Here is a 19,592-nt window from a genome sequence, read left to right on the forward strand (position 1 = left end):
TGATAACAACGAGACAGTCCAGTGTTCAAGTGTGTTCACATGTCTGTGATCGTGTACATAGACGCCATGTTGACTGTGTCAGCCTGTCGCAGCAATTCGTCAACATCGCCACCATATTGGAAAAGATAAGACTTACCAGTGAACAAATTCAGGTAATATTAAAAAAAAATAGGCAATAATAAAATATGACTTTCTGCATTAATATGTAATTTATATTTAAATTTACTTTTGCAATTTTTAAGTGCATTTGTACTTTTTGCATAATTTATTTTTGCATTTATTTCTTATTTTAAATTAAGTTTTTAATGTTTAAATGTATTTACTTTTGCTTTTACTGATTTTTTATTTCGTTTATTCATTTATTATTTTCCCTCCTATTTTCCCCAAACTTAATTATTTCTGTATTATCATCTTTACTTATTTATGCATTTCTGTTTCATCATACAAATATAGGGAGGGACAAGCCCCACCCTGCTGTGCTGTGACTGGCTATAGTGTGTCATGTTTGTCCAATCACAGTGAACAGAATTAGAAGTTGTATGTAGCATATAACAAATGTATTGTCTCTCCTTTAGGAAAACCATATTCTTTCACACATGTATGCACACACATACAAAAGACAGTGTATATGTAGCCTATAAAGTATGAAATGTAAGTACATGAAACAGAGCTACGTGCAGTGTACTGAAAGTGGATCAAAGTTCTTGTTCTCACTTCATATTGCTTTCTCCTGCCCCAAACTTCATACATCCCATAATCTTTATACATCATACATCCCACAATCTTCATACATCATACATCCCATAATCTTTATACATCATACATCCCACAATCTTCATACATCATACATCCCATAATCTTTATACATCATACATCATACATCCCATAATCTTCATACATCATACATCCCATAATCTTTATACATCATACATCCCATAATCTTCATACATCATACATCCCATAATCTTTATACATCATACATCCCATAATCTTCATACATCATACATCCCATAATCTTCATACATCATACATCCCACAATCTTCATACATCATACATCCCATAATCTTTATACATCATACATTATACATCCCATAATCTTCATACATCATACATCCCATAATCTTTATACATCATACATCCCATAATCTTCATACATCATACATCCCATAATCTTTATACATCATACATCCCACAATCTTCATACATCATACATCCCATAATCTTCATACATCATACATCCCATAATCTTTATACATCATACATCCCATAATCTTCATACATCATACATCCCATAATCTTCATACATCATACATCCCATAATCTTTATACATCATACATCCCCCAATCTTCATACATCATACATCCCATAATCTTCATACATCATACATCCCATAATCTTTATACATCATACATCATACATCCCATAATCTTCATACATCATACATCCCATAATCTTTATACATCATACATCATACATCCCATAATCTTCATACATCATACATCCCATAATCTTTATACATCATACATCCCATAATCTTTATACATCATACATCCCACAATCTTCATACATCATACATCCCATAATCTTCATACATCATACATCCCATAATCTTTATACATCATACATCCCATAATCTTCATACATCATACATCCCATAATCTTCATACATCATACATCCCATAATCTTTATACATCATACATCCCCCAATCTTCATACATCATACATCCCATAATCTTCATACATCATACATCCCATAATCTTTATACATCATACATCATACATCCCATAATCTTCATACATCATACATCCCATAATCTTTATACATCATACATCATACATCCCATAATCTTCATACATCATACATCCCATAATCTTTATACATCATACATCCCATAATCTTTATACATCATACATCCCACAATCTTCATACATCATACATCCCATAATCTTCATACATCATACATCCCACAATCTTCATACATCATACATCCCATAATCTTTATACATCATACATTATACATCCCATAATCTTCATACATCATACATCCCATAATCTTTATACATCATACATCCCATAATCTTCATACATCATACATCCCATAATCTTTATACATCATACATCCCACAATCTTCATACATCATACATCCCATAATCTTCATACATCATACATCCCACAATCTTTATACATCATACATCCCATAATCTTCATACATCATACATCCCATAATCTTTATACATCATACATCCCACAATCTTCATACATCATACATCCCACAATCTTCATACATCATACATCCCATAATCTTCATACATCATACATCCCACAATCTTCATACATCATACATCCCATAATCTTCATACATCATACATCCCATAATCTTCATACATCATACATCCCATAATCTTCATACATCATACATCCCACAATCTTCATACATCATACATCCCATAATCTTCATACATCATACATCCCATAATCTTCATACATCATACATCCCACAATCTTCATACATCATACATCCCATAATCTTCATACATCATACATCCCATAATCTTCATACATCATACATCCCACAATCTTCATACATCATACATCCCATAATCTTCATACATCATACATCCCACAATCTTCATACATCATACATCCCATAATCTTCATACATCATACATCCCATAATCTTCATACATCATACATCCCACAATCTTCATACATCATACATCCCATAATCTTCATACATCATACATCCCATAATCTTCATACATCATACATCCCATAATCTTCATACATCATACATCCCATAATCTTCATACATCATACATCCCATAATCTTCATACATCATACATCCCACAATCTTCATACATCATACATCCCATAATCTTCATACATCATACATCCCATAATCTTCATACATCATACATCCCATAATCTTCATACATCATACATCCCACAATCTTCATACATCATACATCCCATAATCTTCATACATCATACATCCCACAATCTTCATACATCATACATCCCATAATCTTCATACATCATACATCCCATAATCTTTATACATCATACATCATACATCCCATAATCTTCATACATCATACATCCCATAATCTTTATACATCATACATCCCATAATCTTCATACATCATACATCCCACAATCTTCATACATCATACATCCCATAATCTTCATACATCATACATCCCATAATCTTTATACATCATACATCATACATCCCATAATCTTCATACATCATACATCCCATAATCTTCATACATCATACATCATACATCCCATAATCTTCATACATCATACATCCCATAATCTTTATACATCATACATCCCATAATCTTCATACATCATACATCCCACAATCTTCATACATCATACATCCCACAATCTTCATACATCATACATCCCATAATCTTCATACATCATACATCCCACAATCTTCATACATCATACATCCCATAATCTTCATACATCATACATCCCACAATCTTCATACATCATACATCCCACAATCGTTATACATCATACATCCCATAATCTTTATACATCATACATCCCACAATCTTCATACATCATACATCCCATAATCTTTATACATCATACATCCCATAATCTTCATACATCATACATCCCACAATCTTCATACATCATACATCCCATAATCTTCATACATCATACATCCCATAATCTTTATACATCATACATCATACATCCCATAATCTTCATACATCATACATCCCATAATCTTCATACATCATACATCATACATCCCATAATCTTCATACATCATACATCCCATAATCTTTATACATCATACATCCCATAATCTTCATACATCATACATCCCACAATCTTCATACATCATACATCCCACAATCTTCATACATCATACATCCCATAATCTTCATACATCATACATCCCATAATCTTTATACATCATACATCCCACAATCTTCATACATCATACATCCCATAATCTTTATACATCATACATCCCATAATCTTCATACATCATACATCCCATAATCGTTATACATCATACATCCCATAATCTTTATACATCATACATCCCATAATCTTCATACATCATACATCCCATAATCGTTATACATCATACATCCCATAATCTTTATACATCATACATCCCATAATCTTCATACATCATACATCCCACAATCTTCATACATCATACATCCCATAATCTTCATACATCATACATCCCATAATCTTTATACATCATACATCCCATAATCTTTATACATCATACATCATACATCCCATAATCTTCATACATCATACATCATACATCCCATAATCTTCATACATCATACATCCCATAATCTTTATACATCATACATCATACATCCCATAATCTTCATACATCATACACCCCATAATCTTCATACATCATACATCATACATCATACATCCCATAATCTTTATACATCATACATCCCATAATCTTCATACATCATACATCATACATCCCATAATCTTCATACATCATACATCATACATCCCATAATCTTTATACATCATACATCCCATAATCTTCATACATCATACATCATACATCCCATAATCTTCATACATCATACATCATACATCCCATAATCTTCATACATCATACATCATACATCCCATAATCTTTATACATCATACATCCCATAATCTTCATACATCATACATCATACATCCCATAATCTTCATACATCATACATCATACATCCCATAATCTTTATACATCATACATCCCATAATCTTCATACATCATACATCATACATCATACATCCCATAATCTTTATACATCATACATCCCATAATCTTCATACATCATACATCATACATCATACATCCCATAATCTTCATACATCATACATCATACATCCCATAATCTTCATACATCATACATCATACATCATACATCCCATAATCTTTATACATCATACATCCCATAATCTTCATACATCATACATCATACATCATACATCCCATAATCTTCATACATCATACATCATACATCCCATAATCTTCATACATCATACATCATACATCATACATCCCATAATCTTTATACATCATACATCCCATAATCTTCATACATCATACATCATACATCCCATAATCTTCATACATCATACATCATACATCCCATAATCTTTATACATCATACATCCCATAATCTTCATACATCATACATCATACATCATACATCCCATAATCTTCATACATCATACATCATACATCCCATAATCTTCATACATCATACATCATACATCCCATAATCTTCATACATCATACACCCCATAATCTTCATACATCATACATCCCATAATCTTCATACATCATACATTATACATCCCATAATCTTCATACATCATACATCATCATACATCCCATAATCTTTATACATTATATCAAAAACTTCCTCACAACAGTTCTCTGTCCAACAATCAGTCCTTACATCAGTCCTCTGTCCAACAATCTGTCTTCACATCACAAATCAGCCCTCACATCAGTCCTCTGTCCAACAATGTGTCCTCACATCACAAATCAGTCCTCACATCAGTCCTCTGTCCAACAATCTGTCCTCACATCACAAATCAGTCCTCACATCAGTCCTCTGTCCAACAATGTGTCCTCACATCACAAATCAGCCCTCACATCAGTCCTCTGTCCAACAATCTGTCCTCACATCACAAATCAGCCCTCACATCAGTCCTCTGTCCAACAATGTGTCCTCACATCACAAATCAGTTCTCACATCAGTCCTCTGTCCAACAATCTGTCCTCACATCACAAATCAGTCCTCACATCAGTCCTCTGTCCAACAGTCTGTCCTCACATCAGTCCCCTGTCCAACAATGTGTCCTCACATCACAAATCAGTCCTCACATCAGCCCTCTGTCAAACAATCTGTCCTCACATCAGTCCTCTGTCCAACAATCTGTTCTCACATCAGTCCTCTGTCCAACAATGTGTCCTCACATCACAAATCAGTCCTCACATCAGTCCTCTGTCCAACAATCTGTCCTCACATCAGTCCTCTGTCCAACAATGTGTCCTCACATCAGTCCTCTGTCCAACAATGTGTCCTCACATCAGTCCTCTGTCCAACAATCTGTTCTCACATCAGTCCTCTGTCCAACAATCTGTTCTCACATCAGTCCTCTGTCCAACAATGTGTCCTCACATCAGTCCTCTGTCCAACAATCTGTTCTCACATCAGTCCTCTGTCCAACAATCTGTTCTCACATCAGTCCTCTGTCCAACAATGTGTCCTCACATCACAAATCAGTCCTCACATCAGTCCTCTGTCCAACAATCTGTCCTCACATCACAAATCAGTCCTCATATCAGTCCTCTGTCCAACAATCTGTCCTCACATCACAAATCAGTCCTCTGTCCAACAATGTGTCCTCACATCAGTCCTCTGTCCAACAGTCTGTCCTCACATCAGTCCTCTGTCCAACAATGTGTCCTCACATCACAAATCAGTCCTCACATCAGTCCTCTGTCCAACAATCTGTCCTCACATCAGTCCTCTGTCCAACAATGTGTCCTCACATCACAAATTAGTCCTCACATCAGTCCTCTGTCCAACAATGTGTCCTCACATCAGTCCTCTGTCCAACAGTCTGTCCTCACATCAGTCCTCTGTCCAACAATCTGTCCTCACATCACAAATCAGTCCTCACATCAGTCCTCTGTCCAACAATCTGTCCTCACATCACAAATCAGTCCTCACATCAGTCCTCTGTCCAACAATCTGTCCTCACATCACAAATCAGTCCTCACATCAGTCCTCTGTCCAACAATCTGTCCTCACATCAGTACTCTGTCCAACAATCTGTCTTCACATCACAAATCAGTCCTCACATCAGTCCTCTGTCCAACAAAGTGTCCTCACATCACAAATCAGTCCTCACATCAGTCCTCTGTCCAACAATCTGTCCTCACATCAGTCCCCTGTCCAACAATCAGTCCTCACATCAGTCCTCTGTCCAACAATCTGTCCTCACATCAGTCCCCTGTCCAACAATCTGTCTTCACATCACAAATCAGTCCTCACATCAGTTCTCTGTCCAACAATCAGTCCTCACATCAGTTCTCTGTCCAACAATCAGTCCTCACATCAGTCCTCTGTCCAACAATCTGTCCTCACATCAGTTCTCTGTCCAACAATCAGTCCTCACATCAGTCCCCTGTCCAACAATGTGTCTTCACATCACAAGTCAGTCCTCACATCAGTTCTCTGTCCAACAATCAGTCCTCACATCACAAGTCAGTCCTCACATCAGTTCTCTGTCCAACAATCTGTCCTCACATCAGTCCTCTGTCCAACAATCTGTCCTCACATCACAAATCAGTCCTCACATCAGTCCTCTGTCCAACAATCTGTCCTCACATCACAAATCAGTCCTCACATCAGTCCTCTGTCCAACAATCTGTCCTCACATCACAAATCAGTCCTCTGTCCAACAATGTGTCCTCACATCACAAATCAGTCCTCACATCAGTCCTCTGTCCAACAGTCTGTCCTCACATCAGTCCTCTGTCCAACAATCTGTCCTCACATCACAAATCAGTCCTCACATCAGTCCTCTGTCCAACAATCTGTCCTCACATCAGTCCTCTGTCCAACAATGTGTCCTCACATCACAAATCAGTCCTCACATCAGTCCTCTGTCCAACAATCTGTCCTCACATCAGTCCTCTGTCCAACAATCTGTTCTCACATCAGTTCTCTGTCCAACAATGTGTCCTCACATCACAAATCAGTCCTCACATCAGTCCTCTGTCCAACAATCTGTCCTCACATCAGTCCCCTGTCCAACAATCTGTCTTCACATCACAAATCAGTCCTCACATCAGTACTCTGTCCAACAATCAGTCCTCACATCAGTCCTCTGTCCAACAAAGTGTCCTCACATCAGAAATCAGTCCTCACATCAGTCCTCTGTCCAACAATCTGTCCTCACATCAGTCCTCTGTCCAACAATCTGTTCTAACATCACAAATCAGTCCTCACATCAGTCCTCTGTCCAACAATCTGTCCTCACATCAGTCCTCTGTCCAACAATCTGTTCTCACATCAGTCCTCTGTCCAACAATGTGTCCTCACATCACAAATCAGTCCTCACATCAGTACTCTGTCCAACAATCTGTCCTCACATCAGTCCTCTGTCCATCAATCTGTCCTCACATCACAAATCAGTCCTCACATCAGTCCTCTGTCCAACAATCTGTCCTCACATCACAAATCAGTCCTCACATCAGTCCTCTGTCCAACAATGTGTCCTCACATCACAAATCAGTCCTCACATCAGTCCTCTGTCCAACAATCTGTCCTCACATCAGTCCTCTGTCCAACAATGTGTCCTCACATCAGTCCTCTGTCCAACAATCTGTCCTCACATCACAAATCAGTCCTCACATCAGTACTCTGTCCAACAATCTGTCCTCACATCACAAATCAGTCCTCACATCAGTCCTCTGTCCAACAATCAGTCCTCACATCACAAATCAGTCCTCACATCAGTCCTTTGTCCAACAGTCTGTCCTCACATCAGTCCCCTGTCCAACAATGTGTCTTCACATCACAAATCAGTCCTCACATCAGTGCTCTGTCCAACAATCAGTTCTCACATCAGTACTCTGTCCAACAATCTGTCATTACATCACAAATCAGTCCTCACATCAGTTCTCTGTCCAACAATGTGTCCTCACATCAGTTCTCTGTCCAACAATGTGTCCTCACATCAGTTCTCTGTCCAACAATCAGTCCTCGCATCAGTCCTCTGCCCAACAATGTGTCCTCACATCAGTACTCTGTCCAACAATCAGTCCTCACATCAGTACTCTGTCCAACAATGTGTCCTCAAATCAGTACTCTGTCCAACAATCAGTCCTCATATCAGTCCTCTGTTCAACAATCTGTCCTCACATCAGTGCTCTGTCCAACAATCTGTCCTCACATCAGTCCTCTGTCCAACAACCAGTCCTCACATCAGTACTCTGTTCACCATTCTGTCCTCACATCAGTACTCTGTCCAACAACCAGTCCTCACATCAGTCCTCTGTCCAACAATGTGTTCTCACATCAGTCCTCTGTCCAACAATCTGTCCTCATATCACAAATCAGTCCTCACATCAGTCCTCTGTTCAACAATCAGTCCTCACATCAGTCCTCTGTTCAACAATCAGTCCTCACATCAGTCCTCTGTTCAACAATCTGTCCTCACATCAGTCCTCTGTCCAACAATCTGTCCTCACATCACAAATCAGTCCTCACATCAGTCCTCTGTCCAACAATCAGTCCTCACATCAGTCCTCTGTCCAACAATGTGTCCTCACATCACAAATCAGTCCTCACATCAGTTCTCTGTCCAACAATCAGTCCCCACATCAGTCCTCTGTCCAACAATCTGTCCTCACATCACAAATCCATCCTCACATCAGTACTCTGTCCAACAATCAGTCCTCACATCAGTACTCTGTCCAACAATCAGTCCTCACATCAGTCCTCTGTCCAACAATCTGTCCTCACATCACAAATCAGTCCTCACATCAGTTCTCTGTCCAACAACCAGTCCTCACATTAGTACTCTGTTCACCATTCTGTCCTCACATCACAAATCAGTCCTCACATCAGTTCTCTGTCCAACAACCAGTCCTCACATCAGTCCTCTGTCCAACAATGTGTTCTCACATCAGTCCTCTGTCCAACAATCTGTCCTCATATCACAAATCAGTCCTCACATCAGTCCTCTGTTCAACAATCAGTCCTCACATCAGTCCTCTGTTCAACAATCAGTCCTCACATAAGTCCTCTGTTCAACAATCTGTCCTCACATCAGTCCTCTGTCCAACAATCTGTCCTCACATCACAAATCAGTCCTCACATCAGTCCTCTGTCCAACAATCAGTCCTCACATCAGTCCTCTGTCCAACAATGTGTCCTCACATCACAAATCAGTCCTCACATCAGTTCTCTGTCCAACAATCAGTCCCCACATCAGTCCTCTGTCCAACAATCTGTCCTCACATCACAAATCCATCCTCACATCAGTACTCTGTCCAACAATCAGTCCTCACATCAGTACTCTGTTCACCATTCTGTCCTCACATCACAAATCAGTCCTCACATCAGTTCTCTGTCCAACAACCAGTCCTCACATCAGTCCTCTGTCCAACAATGTGTTCTCACATCAGTCCTCTGTCCAACAATCTGTCCTCATATCACAAATCAGTCCTCACATCAGTCCTCTGTTCAACAATCAGTCCTCACATCAGTCCTCTGTTCAACAATCAGTCCTCACATCAGTCCTCTGTTCAACAATCAGTCCTCACATCAGTCCTCTGTTCAACAATCAGTCCTCACATCAGTCCTCTGTTCAACAATCTGTCCTCACATCACAAATCAGTCCTCACATCAGTCCTCTGTCCAACAATCTGTCCTCACATCACAAATCAGTCCTCACATCAGTCCTCTGTCCAACAATCTGTCCTCATATCACAAATCAGTCCTCACATCAGTCCTCTGTTCAACAATCAGTCCTCACATCAGTCCTCTGTTCAACAATCAGTCCTCACATCAGTCCTCTGTTCAACAATCTGTCCTCACATCAGTCCTCTGTCCAACAATCTGTCCTCACATCACAAATCAGTCCTCACATCAGTCCTCTGTCCAACAATCAGTCCTCACATCAGTCCTCTGTCCAACAATGTGTCCTCACATCACAAATCAGTCCTCACATCAGTTCTCTGTCCAACAATCAGTCCCCACATCAGTCCTCTGTCCAACAATCTGTCCTCACATCAGTACTCTGTCCAACAATCTGTCCTCACATCACAAATCCATCCTCACATCAGTACTCTGTCCAACAATCAGTCCTCACATCAGTACTCTGTCCAACAATCAGTCCTCACATCAGTACTCTGTCCAACAATCAGTCCTCACATCAGTACTCTGTCCAACAATCAGTCCTCACATCAGTACTCTGTTCAACAATCTGTCCTCACATCAGTACTCTGTCCAACAATCTGTTCTCACATCAGTCCTCTGTCCAACAATCAGTCCTCACATCAGTACTCTGTTCAACAATCTGTCCTCACATCAGTACTCTGTCCAACAATCTGTTCTCACATCAGTACTCTGTCCAACAATCAGTCCTCACATCAGTACTCTGTTCAACAATCTGTCCTCACATCAGTACTCTGTTCAACAATCTGTCCTCACATCAGTACTCTGTCCAACAATCTGTCCTCACATCAGTACTCTGTCCAACAATCAGTCCCCACATCAGTCCTCTGTCCAACAATCTGTCCTCACATCAGTACTCTGTCCAACAATCTGTCCTCACATCACAAATCCATCCTCACATCAGTACTCTGTCCAACAATCAGTCCTCACATCAGTACTCTGTCCAACAATCAGTCCTCACATCAGTACTCTGTTCAACAATCTGTCCTCACATCAGTACTCTGTCCAACAATCAGTCCTCACATCAGTACTCTGTTCAACAATCTGTCCTCACATCAGTACTCTGTCCAACAATCAGTCCTCACATCAGTACTCTGTCCAACAATCAGTCCTCACATCAGTACTCTGTTCAACAATCAGTCCTCACATCAGTACTCTGTTCAACAATCTGTCCTCACATCAGTACTCTGTCCAACAATCAGTCCTCACATCAGTACTCTGTTCAACAATCTGTCCTCACATCAGTACTCTGTCCAACAATCAGTCCCCACATCAGTCCTCTGTCCAACAATCTGTCCTCACATCAGTACTCTGTCCAACAATCTGTCCTCACATCACAAATCCATCCTCACATCAGTACTCTGTCCAACAATCTGTCCTCACATCAGTCCTCTGTCCAACAATCAGTCCCCACATCAGTCCTCTGTCCAACAATCTGTCCTCACATCAGTACTCTGTCCAACAATCAGTCCTCACATCAGTACTCTGTCCAACAATCAGTCCTCACATCAGTACTCTGTCCAACAATCAGTCCTCACATCAGTACTCTGTTCAACAATCAGTCCTCACATCAGTACTCTGTTCAACAATCTGTCCTCACATCAGTACTCTGTCCAACAATCTGTTCTCACATCAGTCCTCTGTCCAACAATCGGTCCTCACATCAGCAGGGGGAGAGGGGTTTCTGTGGTGACAAAGCACTTTCCCCTGCACCTTTAAATTATTCATCACTTACAGGAGGCTGTGTGTTTGTGTGTTTCTGTGGTTGGGCAGCGTCTCTTATTTCTGTTCGACAGGACAAATTCAAAGCTATAAATATGATTCATGAGACTGTTTTACATCTTCAGATCATTTAACTTGAAGACCACATCTATAATGCATCATGAAGCCCTTCATAGTGTCATCATAAGTTATAATGTGTTTATAATGCTCTATGACTGCACTCATAAACACACATAATACTTCCTGATGCACTTTATCAACAGTCGTTAAACATCATAAATGTGACCTATCATGAATTATAAGTGTCTTATTGAGGAGTTATAAACTCGAGGCTGACTGATGGAGCTCATGATGCATTATAAATAGGCTACCTGAACTCAGCTCAACAATCAGCTGTAGTAAAGACTCAGCCTGTTATAACAGTTCATGCAGTGTCATCAGTTATCAGTGTGTGTTCAGTGAAGTGCAGCACATGTCTCAGGATCACTGTAAAAATGAAAACAGAGGTCAGAAACTGTTGCAGCTCTACAAATCTCCAGTGACAATGCTACATGCTACAGCTAGCTAGCTAACCGTTGTCCCCATCAGGAATCTGCAGATCCTAGGATGGTGAAGGTATGTCCCACCCTACTCTGCCCCACTCTGTCCTCTGATTGGCTCACCCTGACAGTCTCACCCTCACTTAAGCAAACCCCACCCTCTTGCCTACACCTAACCAACCCATCCAAGGAAGACAACAACTACCACCCAATCAGAGGAGAGTAGGGCGTGTCATTCTTTTGCTATATTAGGAAACGTAAGTTCGCCCCCACAAACACCGCTCAGCCTTGCAGCCAGTTTATCCCAGTGGCCACTCAGTGAAAAATAATTTTCCCCGTAGACCTCCATTATAATGAGACGTTTGTCAGACTGTGACACCTCCAACTGTAAAGATCAGTTATGACTCTTTGTATTGTGATTTCTTGATTCATGGCAGTTTTATATTTGTAGATAGAGCTGAGAAAAGTTATTTAAAGATCCATGATGTCATCACAACATAAAGTCTATGAGCTGAGCCGGAACTCGTTGGGTCTCACTCACATGTACTGTATGTAATTATATAAGATATCATAGTTGAAGCTAACAGTCTTCATATGAAATGAATGGTTAGCTCTGAGCTAATAGCTAACAATCCAGTAGCTAACATTAGCCTGCAAGTAGCCCTTTTTCTGACGGGGACAGTGGTTAGCTAGCTATAGCACAGACTCACGGGGGATTTGTTGGCACTCATTGACTTTTTTTTTTTTAGAGCCCATTGTCGGTAAGTGACCTCCCTCTGACTGTCAGCTGAGCTCAGGTGAGGAGAGGACAAACAGGAAGTGAGTTGAGTAAAGGAGGAGCTAAAGTCCAGAGGGAGTGAGACGAAACCAACTTGTTCCATGAGGTCAGATTATTTTTCTCTTCAGCAGAAACATTTCCTGATGGTTTGTGTTATTGTTCACTGGCGCACGGTAAATATGCTCTGATTGTGTTGTTAATGTGCTAACTGGCTAACTAGCATCAAGACGCTCTTTCTGTTGATGAATACAGACGACCGCCATCTGCTGCTGTGGTGAGTTATTACCTCTCAGCAGGAGCAGAACGGACTTGCTGATTGGCCGGCAGCTGGAATCTCTGTGGTGTGTTCAGGTGCAAATTTTTGGCCGAGACACGTTGAGGCAATACAACAGTTGGCCTTCTTGGTTGCGAGTTCTCTGAAGTTGGTTCGTTGTGTCTGGACCTTTACAGCATCATGAAGCATTGTGAAGCATCATGAAGCATCGTGAAGCATTGTGAAGCATTGTGAAGCATTGTGAAGCAATCATGAAGCATCGTAAAGCATCGTGAAGCATTGTGAAGCATCGTGAAGCATCATGAAGCATCGTGAAGCATCATGAAGCATCATGAAGCAAGGATCATGAAGCATCATGAAGCATCGTGAAGCATTGTGAAGCATCGTGAAGCATCATGAAGCAAGCATCCTGAGGCATTGTGAAGCATCATGAAGCATCATGAATCATCGTAAAGCATCGTGAAGCATTGTGAAGCATCATGAAGCATCGTGAAGCATCATGAAGCATCATGAAGCAAGGATCATGAAGCATCGTGAAGCATCGTGAAGCATTGTGAAGCATCATGAAGCATCATGAAGCAAGCATCATGAGGCATTGTGAAGCATCATGAAGCATTGTGAAGCATCATGAAGCATCATGAAGCAAGCATCATGAGGCATTGTGAAGCATCATGAAGCATTGTGAAGCATCATGAAGCATCTTGAAGCATCATGAAGCATCATGAAGCATTGTGAAGCATCATGAAGCATCATGAAGCAAGCATCATGAGGCATTGTGAACCATCATGAAGCATCATGAAGCATCATGAAGCATTGTGAAGCATCATGAAGCATCATGAAGCAAGCATCATGAGGCATTGTGAACCATCATGAAGCATCATGAAGCATCATGAAGCATCATGAAGCATCATGAAGCATCATGAGGCATTGTGAACCATCATGAAGCATCATGAAGCATCATGAAGCATCATGAAGCATTGTGAAGCATCATGAAGCATCATGAAGCATCATGAAGCATCGTGAAGCATCATGAAGCATCATGAAGCATCATGAAGCATCATGAGGCATTGTGAACCATCATGAAGCATCATGAAGCATCTTGAAGCATCATGAGGCATTGTGAAGCATCATGAAGCATCATGAAGCATCTTGAAGCATCATGAAGCATCATGAAGCATCATGAACCATCTTGAACCATCATGAAGCATCTTGAACCATCATGAAGCATCATGAAGCATCATGAAGCATCGTGAAGCATCATGAAGCATCATGAGGCATTGTGAACCATCATGAAGCATCATGAAGCATCTTGAAGCATCATGAAGCATTGTGAAGCATCATGAAGCATCATGAAGCATCTTGAAGCATCCTGAACACGTTACAATGCCACAGAGCAGGCGCGCTGCTGTTGAAGGTGATCCTCAGTGAAGGTCACATGGTGCTTGTGAGGAGTATTGTCCCTCCTGAGCTGCCATGCCACAGTGAGGCGACTCTTCGTGTTTCCTCCTTAAAGCTGCAGATTACATTATCTGCCTCTTGCTGGATTAAAGCTCTCAGGTCACACAGATCAGCACAGGCCCCGCCCCCCCCCACCCCCCTCCTGACACACCTCCACCTGCTGGTTAAAGCGTGTCTCTCTGTCCGTCTGAGCTGAACGTCCATCTGTCCGTCACGCGCTAGTTTAGTTCTAATGTCTTTAGTTGTTTATCCCCCAGAGTGTCGTCATGTGATGCTGCAGGCTCAGGGCCATGACACCGCCATGACACCTGTCTCCATGGTGACGGCCGCTTGCTGTACCCATCAGCTGATCACATGATTTCATTTCAGATCAATATTCTCTGAGGAGATAAAAACAAGGTGTTTCTTCTTCTCTGGTTGATCAAGTGACGCCCTGTCACATTTATCCGTGTGTGTGTGTGTGTGTGTGTGTGATGTGCTGTAATGTGTTGGTGAGTGAACAGCAGCAGGAGGAGGTGATGCAGATGGAGACGGTCAGGTGATGAGAGCTGAATACAAGCCAGATCCACCACCCCTCCCCCACCTGCCCCACCAGACCCTCCGCCCTCGCTCCCCTCCCCCATCCTCCATCAGCATGTAGAGAGGCTGCAGCCCAACTCAGCACTCCCCTCCTCCTCCTCCTCCTCCTCGCTGTCATTTATTCATGACTGAACACAGAGAGACGACAAGGACGAGGAATTCTGTCTCTGCTGCTCAGAAAAACTGGTATCTCCTGATATCGGCCAACTCTCAGTACGTGAACCCAGTATGTCCCAGTGTAAAAACCCAGTATGTCCCAGTATAAAAACCTTGTACCTCCCATCTCCTTCACTCAGCAGAAACCTTCACTGACTGCAGGAAAATCCAACATCTCCACACTTATGGGGTTTTCAGCTGACAGCAGCAGTGACGTGAGCTCACCCTACTCCTGCCTGCAGCCAATCACAGCCCTTCTCAGCCTCGTCTTCCTGCTATTGGCCGGGAATGTCAACAGAGCGGTGTGTTTCACGTGCAGCAGCAGCAGGTCAGCGAACGCCTCATGAAGAGAACCTGAACACAGCACGAGTGATTTAAAGGGCCAGTCCGTCACGTCATCAAAACATCAGCCTGGATCAATAGGAACAATATTTACATTAATGTGATTGTTGTAATGTGATTACTTTTCAATAAGTAATAATACTTGATTATAAGGGTCACCTGTCAGTCATCCTGAGAGTGACAGCAGCTGCGTCCAATCCTGTGGCTTTAAGCTTGGTGGTGGGCGGAGCTTCACTTTAATTGGATCTTATATTGTAGTAAATATTGATCATTATCAAACCAATCATAATTTATATTGGTTATTAATAACGTAATATTGAAATACTTATTGATTAGTATGAGAATAATTATACTTCAGAACAATGATATTAGAGTAAATACTGATTAATATCAGGAGAGTGATTTGGGATCAATGATCCTAACGCTGGCTCCTCAGAGGTGATGACATCACTGGCTTCATTGAGCCTCCTCAGACTTGTTGAGTCGTCGTTCTGAATCTTAAATAAAGTTTTGTGTATTTGAACAAAGCAGCGTTCACCGTCTCCTCGTTCATTTGGCTGTCGGGCCTGTCGGCCTCCTGGCAGCACCGCCGCTCTCCCAGGACTCGTTACCAGGCAACCAGCAGCCGGCGGCCATGACTGCTTTGTTCCTGAGGAGACTGAAACAGGGATGAATGGAAAACTGTGTTTCCTGTTTTCTGTTCAACAGAGACACAAAAAGAGGAGCTGAAAACTTTATTGTCCCCAAACATGACACACTGAAACACTGCCTGTCCTGGGTCATGGGTTCAAATATGTCCTCCATCTTTGTTTGAATACGTCCTCCATCTTTGTTTAAATACGTCCTCCATCTTTGTTTGAATATGTCCTCCATCTTTGTTTGAATATGTCCTCCATCTTTGTTTAAATACGTCCTCCATCTTTGTTTGAATAGGTCCTCCATCTTTGTTTGAATAGGTCCTCCATCTTTGTTTGAATAGGTCCTCCATCTTTGTTTGAATACGTCCTCCATCTTTGTTTGAATAGGTCCTCCATCTTTGTTTGAATACGTCCTCCATCTTTGTTTGAATAGGTCCTCCATCTTTGTTTAAATATGTCCTCCATCTTTGTTTGAATAGGTCCTCCATCTTTGTTTAAATATGTCCTCCATCTTTGTTTGAATATGTCCTCCATCTTTGTTTAAATATGTCCTCCATCTTTGTTTGAATAGGTCCTCCATCTTTGTTTGAATACGTCCTCCATCTTTGTTTGAATAGGTCCTCCATCTTTGTTTAAATATGTCCTCCATCTTTGTTTGAATATGTCCTCCATCTTTGTTTGAATACGTCCTCCATCTTTGTTTAAATATGTCCTCCATCTTTGTTTGAATATGTCCTCCATCTTTGTTTAAATATGTCCTCCATCTTTGTTTGAATAGGTCCTCCATCTTTGTTTGAATACGTCCTCCATCTTTGTTTGAATAGGTCCTCCATCTTTGTTTGAATAGGTCCTCCATCTTTGTTTGAATACGTCCTCCATCTTTGTTTGAATAGGTCCTCCATCTTTGTTTGAATATGTCCTCCATCTTTGTTTAAATACGTCCTCCATCTTTGTTTAAAGATGTCCTCCATCTTTGTTTGAATATGTCTTCCGTCTTTGTTTGAATACGTCCTCCATCTTTGTTTGAATATGTCCTCCATCTTTGTTTGAATACGTCCTCCATCTTTGTTTGAATATGTCTTCCGTCTTTGTTTGAATACGTCCTCCATCTTTGTTTGAATATGTCCTCCATCTTTGTTTGAATACGTCCTCCATCTTTGTTTGAATAGGTCCTCCATCTTTGTTTGAATACGTCCTCCATCTTTGTTTGAATAGGTCCTCCATCTTTGTTTGAATATGTCCTCCATCTTTGTTTGAATATGTCCTCCATCTTTGTTTGAATACGTCCTCCATCTTTGTTTGAATAGGTCCTCCATCTTTGTTTGAATAGGTCCTCCATCTTTGTTTGAATAGGTCCTCCATCTTTGTTTGAATATGTCCTCCATCTTTGTTTGAATAGGTCCTCCATCTTTGTTTGAATATGTCCTCCATCTTTGTTTGAATACGTCCTCCATCTTTGTTTGAATATGTCCTCCATCTTTGTTTGAATAGGTCCTCCATCTTTGTTTGAATACGTCCTCCATCTTTGTTTGAATACGTCCTCCATCTTTGTTTGAATACGTCCTCCATCTTTGTTTGAATACGTCCTCCATCTTTGTTTGAATACGTCCTCCATCTTTGTTTGAATACGTCCTCCATCTTTGTTTGAATACGTCCTCCATCTTTGTTTGAATATGTCCTCCATCTTTGTTTGAATAGGTCCTCCATCTTTGTTTGAATAGGTCCTCCATCTTTGTTTAAAGATGTCCTCCATCTTTGTTTGAATAGGTCCTCCATCTTTGTTTGAATAGGTCCTCCATCTTTGTTTAAATATGTCCTCCATCTTTGTTTGAATACGTCCTCCATCTTTGTTTGAATACGTCCTCCATCTTTGTTTGAATATGTCCTCCATCTTTGTTTGAATACGTCCTCCATCTTTGTTTGAATATGTCCTCCATCTTTGTTTGAATACGTCCTCCATCTTTGTTTGAATATGTCCTCCATCTTTGTTTGAATATGTCCTCCATCTTTGTTTAAATATGTCCTCCATCTTTGTTTGAATACGTCCTCCATCTTTGTTTGAATACGTCCTCCATCTTTGTTTGAATATGTCCTCCATCTTTGTTTGAATACGTCCTCCATCTTTGTTTGAATATGTCCTCCATCTTTGTTTGAATACGTCCTCCATCTTTGTTTGAATACGTCCTCCATCTTTGTTTGAATATGTCCTCCATCTTTGTTTGAATAGGTCCTCCATCTTTGTTTGAATAGATCCTCCATCTTTGTTTGAATATGTCCTCCATCTTTGTTTGAATATGTCCTCCATCTTTGTTTGAATAGATCCTCCATCTTTGTTTGAATACGTCCTCCATCTTTGTTTGAATATGTCCTCCATCTTTGTTTAAAGATGTCCTCCATCTTTGTTTGAATAGGTCCTCCATCTTTGTTTGAATAGGTCCTCCATCTTTGTTTGAATACGTCCTCCATCTTTGTTTAAAGATGTCCTCCATCTTTGTTTAAAGATGTCCTCCATCTTTGTTTGAATAGGTCCTCCATCTTTGTTTGAATACGTCCTCCATCTTTGTTTGAATATGTCCTCCATCTTTGTTTAAAGATGTCCTCCAT

The 19,592-nt window shown here is 40.5% G+C and overlaps 1 long non-coding RNA gene across 1 annotated transcript; it reads left to right on the top strand.

Moving 5' to 3' along the window:
* Positions 1-16: 16 nt before the first annotated feature.
* On the top strand, positions 17-16,878 carry LOC144466512 (uncharacterized). The gene is made up of 3 exons (XR_013493110.1): positions 17-152; positions 13,513-13,647; positions 16,152-16,878. It is a non-coding gene; the product is annotated as an uncharacterized LOC144466512 (long non-coding RNA).
* The last annotated feature ends 2,714 nt before the right edge of the window (positions 16,879-19,592 follow it).

This window comes from Epinephelus lanceolatus, chromosome 13, assembly GCF_041903045.1.
Source record: "Epinephelus lanceolatus isolate andai-2023 chromosome 13, ASM4190304v1, whole genome shotgun sequence".
Taxonomy (NCBI): Eukaryota; Metazoa; Chordata; class Actinopteri; order Perciformes; family Serranidae; genus Epinephelus; species Epinephelus lanceolatus.